We start from the raw sequence: 13,689 nt of genomic DNA on the forward strand, positions 1-13,689 counted from the left end.
AACTTCTTTGTGATGTGAGCATTCAACACACAGAGTTGAACTTTCCTTTTGATAGAACAGTTTTGAAACACTGTTTTAGTAGAATCTGCAAGTCGATAATTGGAACGCTTTGAGGCCTATGCTGGAAAAGGAAATATCTTCGCATCAAAACTAGATAGAAGCATTCCCAGAAAGATCTTTGTGATGTGCGCATTCAACTCACAGAGTTGAAGCTTCCTTTTGATACAGAAGTTTTGAAACACACTTTTAGTAGAATCTGCTAGTGGATATTTGGAGTGCTAAGAGGCCAACCCTGGAAAAGGAAATATCTTCACCTAAAAACTAGACGGATGCATTCTCAGAAACTTCCCTGTGCTTTATGCATCTAACTCACTGAGTGGAACCTTCCTTTTCATAGCGCAGTTTTGAAGCACTCTTTTTGTAGAATTTGCAAGTGGCTATTTGGAGCGATTTCAGGCCTACGCTGGCAAAGGAAATATCTTCATATAAAAACTAGGCAAAAGCATTTTCAGAAACTTCTTTGTGATGAGTGCATTCAACTCACAGAGTTGAATTTTCCTTTTGATAGAAAAGATTTGAAACACTCTTTTAGTAGAATCTGCAAGTGGACGTATGGAGTGCATTGAGGCCTATGCTGGGAAAGCAAATATCTTCACATAGAAACTAGACAAACGCATTCTCAGAAAGTTCCCGGTGCTTTGTGCATTCGCCTCACGGAGTTCAAACTTCCTGTTGATAGAGCAGTTTTAAAACACTCTTTTTGTAGAATCTGCAAGTGGATAGTTGGAGCGCTTTGACGCCTATGCTGCAAAAAGAAATGTCATCACATAAAAACCAGATGGAAGCATTCTCAGAAACTTCTTTGTGATGAGTGCATTCAAGTCACAGAGTTGAACCTTCCTTTTGATACACCCTGTTTGAAAGGCTGTTTTTGTAGAATGTGAAAGTGGATATTTAGAGCGCTTTGAGGCCTATGCTGGAAAAGGAAATATCTTCATATAAAAACTAGACAGAAGCATTCTCAGAAACTTCTTTGCCGTGTGGGGATTGAACTCACTGAGTTGAACATTCCTTTCCCCAGAGCAGTTCTGCAACACTCTTTTTGTGGAAACTGCAAGTGGATATTTGATGCGATTGCGGCATCTAGTGGGAAAGGAAATACATTCAGATGAAAAGTATACAGAAGTATTCTCAGAAACTTCTTTGTGATGAGTGCATTCTACTCACAGAGTTGGACCTTCCTTTTGATGGAACAGTTTTGAAACACTCGTTTCGTGGAATCTGCAAGTGGATATTTGGAATGCTTGGACGCGTATGCTGGAAAAGGAAATATCATCACATAAATTCCAGACAGAAGCATTCTCAAAAACTTCCTTGTGATGAGTGCATTCAGCTCACAGAGTTGCACCTTCCTTTTGATAGAGCAGTTTTGAAACACTCTTTTTGTAGAATCTGCAAGTGGATATTTGGAGCGCTTTGAGGCCTCTGCTGGAAATGGAAATTTCTTCACATAAAAACTAGACAGAAGCAGTCTCAGAAACTTCTTTGTGATGTGAGCATTCAACACACAGAGTAGAACTTTCCTTTTGATAGAACAGTTTTGAAACACTGTTTTAGTAGAATCTGCAAGTCGATAATTGGAACGCTTTGAGGCCTATGCTGGAAAAGGAAATATCTTCGCATCAAAACTAGATAGAAGCATTCTCAGAAAGATCTTTGTGATGTGCGCATTCAACTCACAGAGTTGAAGCTTCCTTTTGATACAGAAGTTTTGAAACACACTTTTAGTAGAATCTGCTAGTGGATATTTGGAATGCTAAGAGGCCAACCCTGGAAAAGGAAATATCTTCACCTAAAAACTAGACGGATGCATTCTCAGAAACTTCCCTGTGCTTTATGCATCTAACTCACTGAGTGGAACCTTCCTTTTCATAGCGCAGTTTTGAAGCACTCTTTTTGTAGAATTTGCAAGTGGCTATTTGGAGCGATTTCAGGCCTACGCTGGCAAAGGAAATATCTTCATATAAAAACTAGACAAAAGGATTTTCAGAAACTTCTTTGTGATGAGTGCATTCAACCCACAGAGTTGAATTTTCCTTTTGATAGAAAAGATTTGAAACACTCTTTTAGTAGAATCTGCAAGTGGACGTATGGAGTGCATTGAGGCCTATGCTGGGAAAGCAAATATCTTCACATAGAAACTAGACAAACGCATTCTCAGAAAGTTCACGCTGCTTTGTGCATTCGACTCACAGAGTTCAAACTTCCTTTTGATAGAGCAGTTTTAAAACACTCTTTTTGTAGAATCTGCAAGTGGATAGTTGGAGCGCTTTGAGGCCTATGCTGCAAAAAGAAATGTCATCACATAAAAACCAGATGGAAGCATTCTCAGAAACTTCTTTGTGATGAGTGCATTCAAGTCACAGAGTTGAACCTTCCTTTTGATACACCCTGTTTGAAAGGCTGTTTTTGTAGAATGTGAAAGTGGATATTTAGAGCGCTTTGTGGCCTATGCTGGAAAAGGAAATATCTTCATATAAAAACTAGACAGAAGCATTCTCAGAAACTTCTTTGCCGTGTGGGGATTGAACTCACTGAGTTGAACATTCCTTTCCCCAGAGCAGTTCTGTAACACTCTTTTTGTGGAAACTGCAAGTGGAAATTTGGTGCGATTGCGGCATCTAGTGGGAAAGGAAATACATTCAGATGAAAAGTATACAGAAGTATTCTCAGAAACTTCTTTGTGATGAGTGCATTCTACTCACAGAGTTGAACCTTCCTTTTGATGGAACAGTTTTGAAACACTCGTTTCGTGGAATCTGCAAGTGGATATTTGGAATGCTTGGACGCGTATGCTGGAAAAGGAAATATCATCACATAAATTCCAGACAGAAGCATTCTCAGAAACTTCCTTGTGATGAGTGCATTCAGCTCACAGAGTTGAACCTTCCTTTTGATAGAGCAGTTTTGAAACACTCTTTTTGTAGAATGTGCAAGTGGATATTTGGAGCGCTTTGAGGCCTCTGCTGGAAAAGGAAATTCCTTCACATAAAAACTAGACAGAAGCAGTCTCAGAAACTTCTTTGTGATGTGAGCATTCAACACACAGAGTTGAACTTTCCTGTTGATAGAACAGTTTTGAAACACTGTTTTAGTAGAATCTGCAAGTCGATAATTGGAACGCTTTGAGGCCTATGCTGGAAAAGGAAATATCTTCGCATCAAAACTAGATAGAAGCATTCTCAGAAAGATCTTTGTGATGTGCGCATTCAACTCACAGAGTTGAAGCTTCCTTTTGATACAGAAGTTTTGAAACACACTTTTAGTAGAATCTGCTAGTGGATATTTGGAGTGCTAAGAGGCCAACCCTGGAAAAGGAAATATCTTCACCTAAAAACTAGACGGATGCATTCTCAGAAACTTCCCTGTGCTTTATGCATCTAACTCACTGAGTGGAACCTTCCTTTTCATAGCGCAGTTTTGAAGCACTCTTTTTGTAGAATTTGCAAGTGGCTATTTGGAGCGATTTCAGGCCTACGCTGGCAAAGGAAATATCTTCATATAAAAAACTAGACAATAGCATTTTCAGAAACTTCTTTGTGATGAGTGCATTCAACTCACAGAGTTGAATTTTCCTTTTGATAGAAAAGATTTGAAACACTCTTTTAGTAGAATCTGCAAGTGGACGTATGGAGTGCCTTGAGGCCTATGCTGGGAAAGCAAATATCTTCACATAGAAACTAGACAAACGCATTCTCAGAAAGTTCCCGGTGCTTTGTGCTTTCGACTCACAGAGTTCAAACTTCCTTTCGATAGAGCAGTTTTAAAACACTCTTTTTGTAGAATCTGCAAGTGGATAGTTGGAGCGCTTTGAGGCCTATGCTGCAAAAAGAAATGTCATCACATAAAAACCAGATGGAAGCATTCTCAGAAACTTCTTTGTGATGAGTGCATTCAAGTCACAGAGTTGAACCTTCCTTTTGATACACCCTGTTTGAAAGGCTGTTTTTGTAGAATGTGAAAGTGGATATTTAGAGCGCTTTGAGGCCTATGCTGGAAAAGGAAATATCTTCATATAAAAACTAGACAGAAGCATTCTCAGAAACTTCTTTGCCGTGTGGGGATTGAACTCACTGAGTTGAACATTCCTTTCCCCAGAGCAGTTCTGCAACACTCTTTTTGTGGAAACTGCAAGTGGATATTTGGTGCGATTGCGGCAGCTAGTGGGAAAGGAAATACATTCAGATGAAAAGTATACAGAAGTATTCTCAGAAACTTCTTTGTGATGAGTGCATTCTACTCACAGAGTTGAACCTTCCTTTTGATGGAACAGTTTTGAAACACTCGTTTCGTGGAATCTGCACGTGGATATTTGGAATGCTTGGACGCGTATGCTGGAAAAGGAAATATCATCACATAAATTCCAGACAGAAGCATTCTCAGAAACTTCCTTGTGATGAGTGCATTCAGCTCACAGAGTTGAACCTTCCTTTTGATAGAGCAGTTTTGAAACACTCTTTTTGTAGAATCTGCAAGTGGATATTTGGAGCGCTTTGAGGCCTCTGCTGGAAAAGGAAGTTTCTTCACATAAAAACTAGACAGAAGCAGTCTCAGAAACTTCTTTGTGATGTGAGCATTCAACACACAGAGTTGAACTTTCCTTTTGATAGAACAGTTTTGAAACACTGTTTTAGTAGAATCTGCAAGTCGATAATTGGAACGCTTTGAGGCCTATGCTGGAAAAGGAAATATCTTCGCATAAAAACTACCGAGTAGCTTTCTCAGAAACTTGTTTCTCATATATGCATTCAACTCACGGTGTTGAACCATCCTTTTGATAGAGCACTTCTGACACTCTTTTTGTAGAATCTGCAGTTGGATACTTTGAGTGCCTCGAGGAGAATGCTGAAAAAGGAAATAGCTTCACATAAAAACTAGACAGAAGCATTCTCAGATACTTCTTTTTCATGGGCCCATTCAGCTCACAGTGTTGAACCTTCCTTTTGATAGAGCAATTTTAATACACTGTTTTTGTTGTATCTGCAATTGGATATTTGGAGGGCTTCTAGGCCAGTGCTGGAAAAGGAAATATCCGCACATTAAAAACTAGACAGAAGCATTCTCAGAAACTTCTTTCTGATGTGTGCATTCAACTCACAGAGTTGAACCTTCCTTCTGATAGAGCAGTTTTGACATACTCTTTTTGCAGAATTTCCAAGTCGATACTTGAAGCGATTGCATCCTCTGGTGGAAAAAGAAATATGTTCATATAAAAACTAGATGGAAGCATTCTTAGAAACTCCTTTGTGATGTATACGTTCAAGTCAGAGAGTTGAGTCAATCCTTTGATAGAGCAGTTTTGAAACACTCTTTTTGTAGGATCTGCAAGGGGATATTTGGAGCCCTTTAAGGCCTATGCTGGAAAAGGAAATATCTTCACATTAAAATTAGAAGAATTCTCAGAAACTCCTTTGTGATGTGTGCATTCAACTAACAGAGTTGAACCTTCCTTTTGATATAGCAGTTCTGAAACACTCTTTTTGTATAATCTGCAAGTGTATAAATGGAGCGCTTTGAGGCCTAACCTGGAAAAAGATATATCTTCACATAAAACTAGACAGTGGCTTTCTCAGAATCTTGTTTGTGATGTATGCATTCAACTCACAGAGTTGAAACTTCCTTTTGATAGAGCAGTTTTGAAACCCTCTTTTTGTAGGATCTGCCAGTGGATATTTGAAGCCCTATAAGGCCTATGCTGGAAAAGGAAATATCTTCACTTAAAAACTAGACAGAAGGATTCTTAGAAACCTCTTTGTGATTTGTGCATTCAGTTCAAATAGTTGAACCTTCCTTTTGATAGAGCAGTTTTGAAACACTCTATTTGCAGAATCTGCAAGTGTTTATTTGGGGCACTTTGGGACCAATCCTGGTAAAAGATATATCTTCACATAAATACTAGACAGAAGCATTCTCAGAAACTTCTATGTGATGTTTGCATTCAACTCACAGAGTTGAATCTTCCTTTTGATTGAGTAGTTTTGCAACACTCTTTTTGTAGACTCTCCAAGTCGATATTTGGAGCGATTGCATCCTCTGGGGGGAAAACGAATATCTTCATATAAAAACTAGACAGAAGCGTTCCCAGAAACTTCTGTTTGATGTATGCTCTCAACTCACGGAGTTGAACCCACCTTTTGGTAGAGTAGTTTTGAAGCACTCTTTTGTAGAATCTGCAAGTGGATATTTCGAGCGATTACAGCCTCTGGTCGAAAAAGAAATATCTTCATATAAAATCTAGAGAGAAGCGTTCTCAGAGACTAATTAGTGATGTGTGCTTTCAAATCACAAACTTGTACCTTCCTTTTGGTAGAGCAGTTTTGAAAGACTCGTTTTGTAGAATTTGCTAGTGGATATTTGCAGCGCTTTGAGGCCTCGGCTGGAAAAGGAAATATCCACATATAAAAACTAGACAGAAGCATTCTCAGAAACTCCTTTGTGATGTGTGCATTCAACTAACAGAGATGAACCTTCCTTTTGATAGAGAAGTTTTGAAACACTCTTTTCGTATAATCTGCAAGTGTATAAATGGAGTGCTTTGAGGCCTAAGCTGGAAAAGGAAATATCTTCACGTAAAAACTAGTGAGTAGCATTCTCAGAAACTTGTTTTTGATGTGTTCATTCAACTCACAGAGTTGAACTTTCCGTTTCATAGAGCAGTTTTGAAACCATCTTTTTCTAGAATCTGCAAGTGGATATTTGAAGCTCTTTAAGGATTATGCTGGAAAAGGAAATATCTTCACATAAAAACTAGACAGAAGCATTCTCAGAATCCTCTTTGTGATGTGTGCATTCAATTCACAGAGTTGAACCTTTCTTTCAATAGAGTAGTTTTGAAACACTCTTTTTGCAGAATTTTTAAGTGGATATTTGGAGCGATTTGAGGCCTATGGTAGAAAGGGAAATATCTCCTCATAAAAACTAGAGAGAAGCATTCTCAGAAACTTCACAGTGATGTGGGCATTCAACTCACAGAGTTGAACCTTCCTTTTGATAGAGCAGTTTTAAAACACTCTTTTTGCAGAATCTGAAAGTGGATATTTGGAGCAATTTGAAGTCTTCGTTGGAAAAGGGAATATCATCCACTAAACACTAGACAGAAGCATTCTCAGAAACTACATTGTGATGTGTGCATTCACCTTACAGAGTTCAACCTCTCTTTTCATAGAGCAGTTTTGAAACACTTTCTGTAGAATCTGTAAGTGCACATTTTTAGGGCTTTGAGGCCTTCGGTGGAAAAGGAAACAGCTTCCTATAAAAACTAGAGAGAAGCATTCTCAGCAACTTATTTGTGATGTGTGCTTTCAACTCAAGGATTTGAACCTTCCTTTGGATAGAGAAGTTTTGAAACACTTTTTTTGTAGAATCGGCTTGTGGGCATTTGAAGCGCTTTGAGGACTTCGGTGGAAAAGGAAATATCTTCACATAAAAACTAGACAAAAGCATTTTCAGAAACTCCTTTGTAATGTGTGCATTCAACTCACAGAGCTGAAACTTCTTTTTGATACTGCAGGTTTGAAACACTCTTTTTGTAGAATTTGCAAGTGGATATTTAGATCACTTTGAAGCCTTCGTTGGAAACGGGAATATCTTCAAATAAAAATTAGATGGAAGCATTCTTAGAAACTAGTTTGTGATGCGTGCTTTCAACTCACAGAGTTGAACCATTCTTTTGATAGTGTAGTTTTCAGCACTCCTTTTCTAGAATCTGCAAGTGGACATTTGGAGCACTTTGAGGCCTTTGGTGGTAATGAAAATATCTTCACATAAAAACTAGACAGAAGCATTCTCAGAAACTTCTTTGTGATGTGTGCATTGAACTCACAGCGTTGAACATAACTCTTCACAGAGTAGTTTTGAAACACTCTTTTTGTAGAATCTGGAAGGGGATATTTGCAGCACTTTTAAGCCTTCATTGGAAACGGGAATATCTTCACATAAAAACTAGACAGAAGCATTCTCAGAAACTTTTTTGTGATGTGTGCATTCAACTCACAGAATGGAACCTTCCTTTTGGTAGAGCAGTTTACATACATTGTTTTTGTAGAATCTGCAAGTGGATGTTTGGAGCAATTTGAAGTCTTCGTTGGAAAAGGGAATATCCTCCAATAAAAACAAGACAGAAACATTCTCAGAAAGCTACATTGTCATGTGTGCATTGAACTAACAGAGCAGAACCATTCTTTTGATTGAGCAGTTTGAAACATTTTTTGGTAGAACCTGCAGGCGGATATTTGGAGGGCTTTCAGGCCTCGGTGGAAAAGATATGCCTTCATATAAAAACTAGACAGAAGCATTCTCAGAAACTTCTTTGTGATGTGTGCATTCAACTAACAGAGTTGAACCATACTTTGAATAGACAAGTTTTGAAACACATTTTTGTAGAATCTGCTTGTGGACATTTGGAGTGCTTTGAGACCTTCAGTGGAAAAGGAAATACCTTCATATGAAAACTAGACAGAAACATTCTCAGAAACTACTTTGTGATATGTTCATTCCACTCACAGACTTGAGCCTTCTTTTTGATAAAGCAGTTATGAAACACTATTTTTGTAGATTCTGCAAGTGGATATTTGGAGCGCTTTGAGGCCTGTGGCAGAAAAGGAACTATCTTCACATAAAAACTAGACAGAATAATTCTCAGAAACTTCTTTGTGATGTGTGCACTAAACTCACAGATTTGAACTTTCCTTTTGATAGAGCAGTTTTGAAACGCTCTTTTTGTAGAGTCTCCAAGTGGACGTTTGGAACACTTTGAAGCCTTCGTTGGAAATGAGAGTATCTTCAAATGAAAAGTAGACAGAATCATTCTCCGAAACTACTTGTGATGTGTGCAAGCAACTCACAGAGTTGAACATTTGTTTTTATAGAGTAGTTTTAAAACACTTTCTGGAGAATCTGAAAGTGGATATTTGGAGTGCTTTGAGGCCTCTGGTAGAAAAGGAAATATCTCCTCATAAAAAGTAGACAGAAATATTCTCAGAAAATTCTTTGTGATGTGTGCATTCAACTCACAGAGTGGAGCCTTCCTTTTTTTAGAGTAGTGTTGAAACATTTTTTTAATGATCTGCAAGTGGACATTTGTAGGGCTTTGGAGAATTCAGGGAAAAGGGAAATATCTTCACATAAATATTAGAAGCATTCTCAGAAACTTTGTAGTGATGTGTGCATTCAACTCAAAGAGTTGAACCTTCCTTTTGATAGAGCAATTTTGAAACACTCTTTTTGCAGAATCTGCATGTTAATATTGGGGGCGCTTTGAAGCCTTTATTCAAATGGGAATATCTTCAAATTAAAACTACACAGAAGCATTATCAGAAACTACTTTGTGATGCGTTCATTCAACTCACAGAGTTGAAACTTTCTTTTGATAGAGCAATTTTGAAACAGTCCTTTTGAAGTATCGTCAAGTGGACATTTTTAATGCTTTGAAGGCTATGGTGGAAAAGGAAATATCTTCAAATAACTAGACAGAAGCATTATCAGAAACTACTTTGTGATGTGTGTATTCAACTCACAGAGGGGAACATAACTTTTCGTAGAGCAGTTTTGAAACACTCTTTTTGTAGAACCTGAAAGTGGATAATTGAAGTGATTTGATGCCTTTGTTGGAGACGGGAATATCTTCAAAAAAAAAACTAGACAGAAGCATTCTCAGAAACTACTTTCTGATGTGAGCATTCAACTCATAGAGGTGAGTCTTCCTTTTGATAGAGTTGTTTTGAAACAGTCTTTTTGTAGATTTTGCAAGTGGATACTTGGAGTGCTTTGGGGCCTTTGGTAGTAAAGGGAATATCTTCACTTTAAAAATAGACAGAAACCTTCTCAGAAACTTCTTTGGATGGGTGCATTCAACTCTCAGAGTTGAAAGTTCCCTTTTATAGAGTAGTTTTGAAACACTCTTTATGTAGACACTGCAAGTGGATATTTGGACCGATTTGAGTCCTTTGTTGGAAACGGGAATATCTTCGCATAAAATCTAGACAGAAGCATTTTCAGATACTGCTTTGTGATATATGTATTCGAATCTCAGAGTTGAGCCAAACCTTCATAGCGCAGTTTTGAAACTTTCTTTGTGTAGAATATGCAATTGGTTATTTTGACCGCTTTGAGGCCTTCATTGCAAACGGGAATATCTTCACATAAAAACTAGTCCGAAGCACTCTTAGAAACTTCTTTGTGATGTGTGCATTCAATTCACAGAGTTGATTCTTCCTTTTGATAGAACAGTGTTGAAACTCTTTTTGAAGTATCTGCTAGTGGATATTTGGAGCGGTTTGAGGCCAATGCTGGAAAAGGAAATATCATCACATAAATTCCAGACAGAAGCATTCTCAGAAACTTCCTTGTGATGAGTGCATTCAGCTCACAGAGTTGAACCTTCCTTTTGATAGAGCAGTTTTGAAACACACTTTTTGTAGAATCTGCAAGTGGATATTTGGAGCGCTTTGAGGCCTGTGCTGGAAAAGGAAATATCCGCTTATAAAAACTAGACAGAAGCATTATGAGAAATTCCTTTGTGATGTGTGCATTCAACTGACAGAATTGAACCTTTCTTTAGATAGAACAGTTTTGAATCACTCTTTTTGTAAAATTTGCAATGTATATATATAGTTCTTTGAGGCCTAAGCAGGAAAAGGAAATATCTCCACATAAAAACTAGAGAGTAGCATTCTAAGAAAGTTGTTTGGGATGTATGCATTCAACTCACAGAGTTGATCATTCCTTTTGATAGAGCAGTTTTGAAACACATTTTTGTAGAGTCTACAAGTGGATATTTGAAGCCCATTTAGGCCTATACTGGAAATGGAAATAACTTCACATAAAATCTATACAGAAGCATTCTCAGAATCTTCTTTGTTATGTGCACATTCAACTCAGAGAGTTGAACCTTGCTTTTGATAGAGCAGTTTTGAAACACTCTTTCTGTGGAATCTAGAAGTGGCTATTTGGAGCGATTTCAGGCCAATGCTGGAAAAGGAAATATCTTCACCTAAAAACTATACAGAAGCATTCTCAGAATATTCTTTGTGATGTATACATTCAATCCACAGAGTTGATCCTTTCTTTTGATAGAGGAGTTTTGAAACACTCTTTTTGTAGGATCAGCTAGTGGATATTTGGAGGGGTTTGAGGCCAATGCTGGAAAAGGAAATATCTTCACCTAAAAGCCAGACAGAAGCTTTCTCAGAAACTACTTTGTGATGCATGCATTGAACCCACAAAGTTGAACATTCCTTTTGATAGAGTAGTTTTGAAACACACTTTTTGTAGAGTCTGTAATTGGATATTTGGAGTGCTTAGAGGCCTGTGCTGGTAAAGGAAATATCTGCATGTAAAAACTAGAGAGAAGCATTCCAGGAAACTTCTGTATGATAAGTGCATTCAACTCACAGACTTGAACGTTCCTTTTGATAGAACTCTTTTGAAACACTCCTTTTGTAGAATTTGCAAGTGTTTATTTGGAGCGCTTTGAGGCCTAAGCTGGAAAAGGAAATATCTTCACGTAAGAACTAGACAGAAGCATTCTCAGAAACTTCTTTCTGATGAGTGCATTCAACACACAGACTTGAACCTTGCTTTTGAAAGAGAAGCTTTGAAACACACTTTTCGTAGAATCTGCAAGTGGATATTTGGAGCGCTTTGAGGCCTATGCTGGGAAATGAAATCTCTTCACCTAAAAACTAGACAGAAGCATTCTGAGAAACTTCTGTGTGATGAGTGCATTCAACTCACAGACTTGAACGTTCCCTTTGATAGAACAGTTTTGAAACACTCCTTTTGTAGAATCTGCAAGTGTTTATTCGGAGCACCTTGAGGCCTATGTTGGAAAAGGAAATATCTTCACATAAAAACTAGACAGAAGGATTCTCAGAAACTTCTTTGTGATGAGTTCATTCAACTCACAGTGTTGAACCTACCAATTGATAGAGAAGTTTGGAAACACTCTTTTTATAGAATCTGCAAGGGGATATTTGGAGCCGTTTGAGGCCTATGCTGGAAAAGGAAATATCTTCACATAAAAACTGAACAGAAGCATACTCAGAAACTTCTTTGTGTTGAGTGCATTCAACTCACAGACTTGAACTTACCTATAGAAAGAGCAGTTTTGAAACACTCCTTTTGTAGAATCTGCAATTGTTTATTTGGAGCACTTTGAGGCCTACGTTGGAAAAGGAAAGATCTTCATATAGAAATTAGACGGAAGCATTCTCAGAAACTTCTTTGTGATGAGTGCATTCAACTCACAGAATTGAAGCTTCCTTTCGAAAGAGCAGTTTGGAAACACTCTTCTTATAGATTCTGCAAGTGGATATTTGGAGCGTTTTGAGGCCTATGCTGGAAAAGGAAATATCTTCACATAAAAACTAGACAGAAGCATTCTCAGAAACTTCTTTGTGATGAGTGCATTCTACTCACAGTGTTGAAGCTTGCTTTTGATAGAGCAGTTTTGAAACACTCTTTTGGTAGAATCTGCAAGTGGATATTTGGAGCGCTTTGAGGCCTATGCTGGAAAAGGAAATGTCTTCACATAAAAACTAGACAGAAGCATTCCAGGAAACTTCTGTATGATAAGTGCATTCAACTCACAGACTTGAACGTTCCTTTTGATAGAACTCTTTTGAAACACTCCTTTTGTAGAATTTGCAAGTGTTTATTTGGAGCGCTTTGAGGCCTCAGCTGGAAAAGGAAATATCTTCACGTAAGAACTAGACAGAAGCATTCTCAGAAACTTCTTTCTGATGAGTGCATTCAACACACAGACTTGAACCTTGCTTTTGAAAGAGCAGCTTTGAAACACTCTTTTCGTAGATTCTGCAAGTGGATATTTGGAGCGCTTTGAGGCCTATGCTGGGAAATGAAATCTCTTCACCTAAAAACTAGACAGAAGCATTCTGAGAAACTTCTGTGTGATGAGTGCATTCAACTCACAGACTTGAACGTTCCCTTTGATAGAACAGTTTTGAAACACTCCTTTTGTAGAATCTGCAAGTGTTTATTCGGAGCACCTTGAGGCCTATGTTGGAAAAGGAAATATCTTCACATAAAAACTAGAGAGATGGATTCTCAGAAACTTCTTTGTGATGAGTTCATTCAACTCACAGAGTTGAACCTACCAATTGATAGAGAAGTTTGGAAACACTCTTTTTGTAGAATCTGCAAGGGGATATTTGGAGCCGTTTGAGGCCTATGCTGGAAAAGGAAATATCTTCACATAAAAACTGAACAGAAGCATTCTCAGAAACTTCTTTGTGTTGAGTGCATTCAACTCACAGACTTGAACTTACCTATAGAAAGAGCAGTTTTGAAACACTCTTTTGGTAAAATCTGCAAGTGGTTATTTGGAGCACTTCGAGGCCTGTGCTGGGATATGGAATGTCTTCACCTAAAAACTACAGAGAAGCATTCTCAGAAAGTTCTTCACGATGCATTCATTCAACTCACAGAGTTGAACCTTCCTTTTGATAGAACAGATTTGAAACACTCTTTTTGTGGAATCTGCAAGAAGATATTTGGAGTGTTTTGAGGCCTATGCTGGAAAAGGAAATATCTTCACATAAAAACTAGACAGAAGCATTCTCAGAAACTTCTGTGTGATGAGTGCATTCAACTCACAGACTTGAAAGTTCC

The sequence above is a fragment of the Pongo pygmaeus genome, chromosome 6, assembly GCF_028885625.2.
Source record: "Pongo pygmaeus isolate AG05252 chromosome 6, NHGRI_mPonPyg2-v2.0_pri, whole genome shotgun sequence".
In the NCBI taxonomy this organism is placed as follows: Eukaryota; Metazoa; Chordata; class Mammalia; order Primates; family Hominidae; genus Pongo; species Pongo pygmaeus.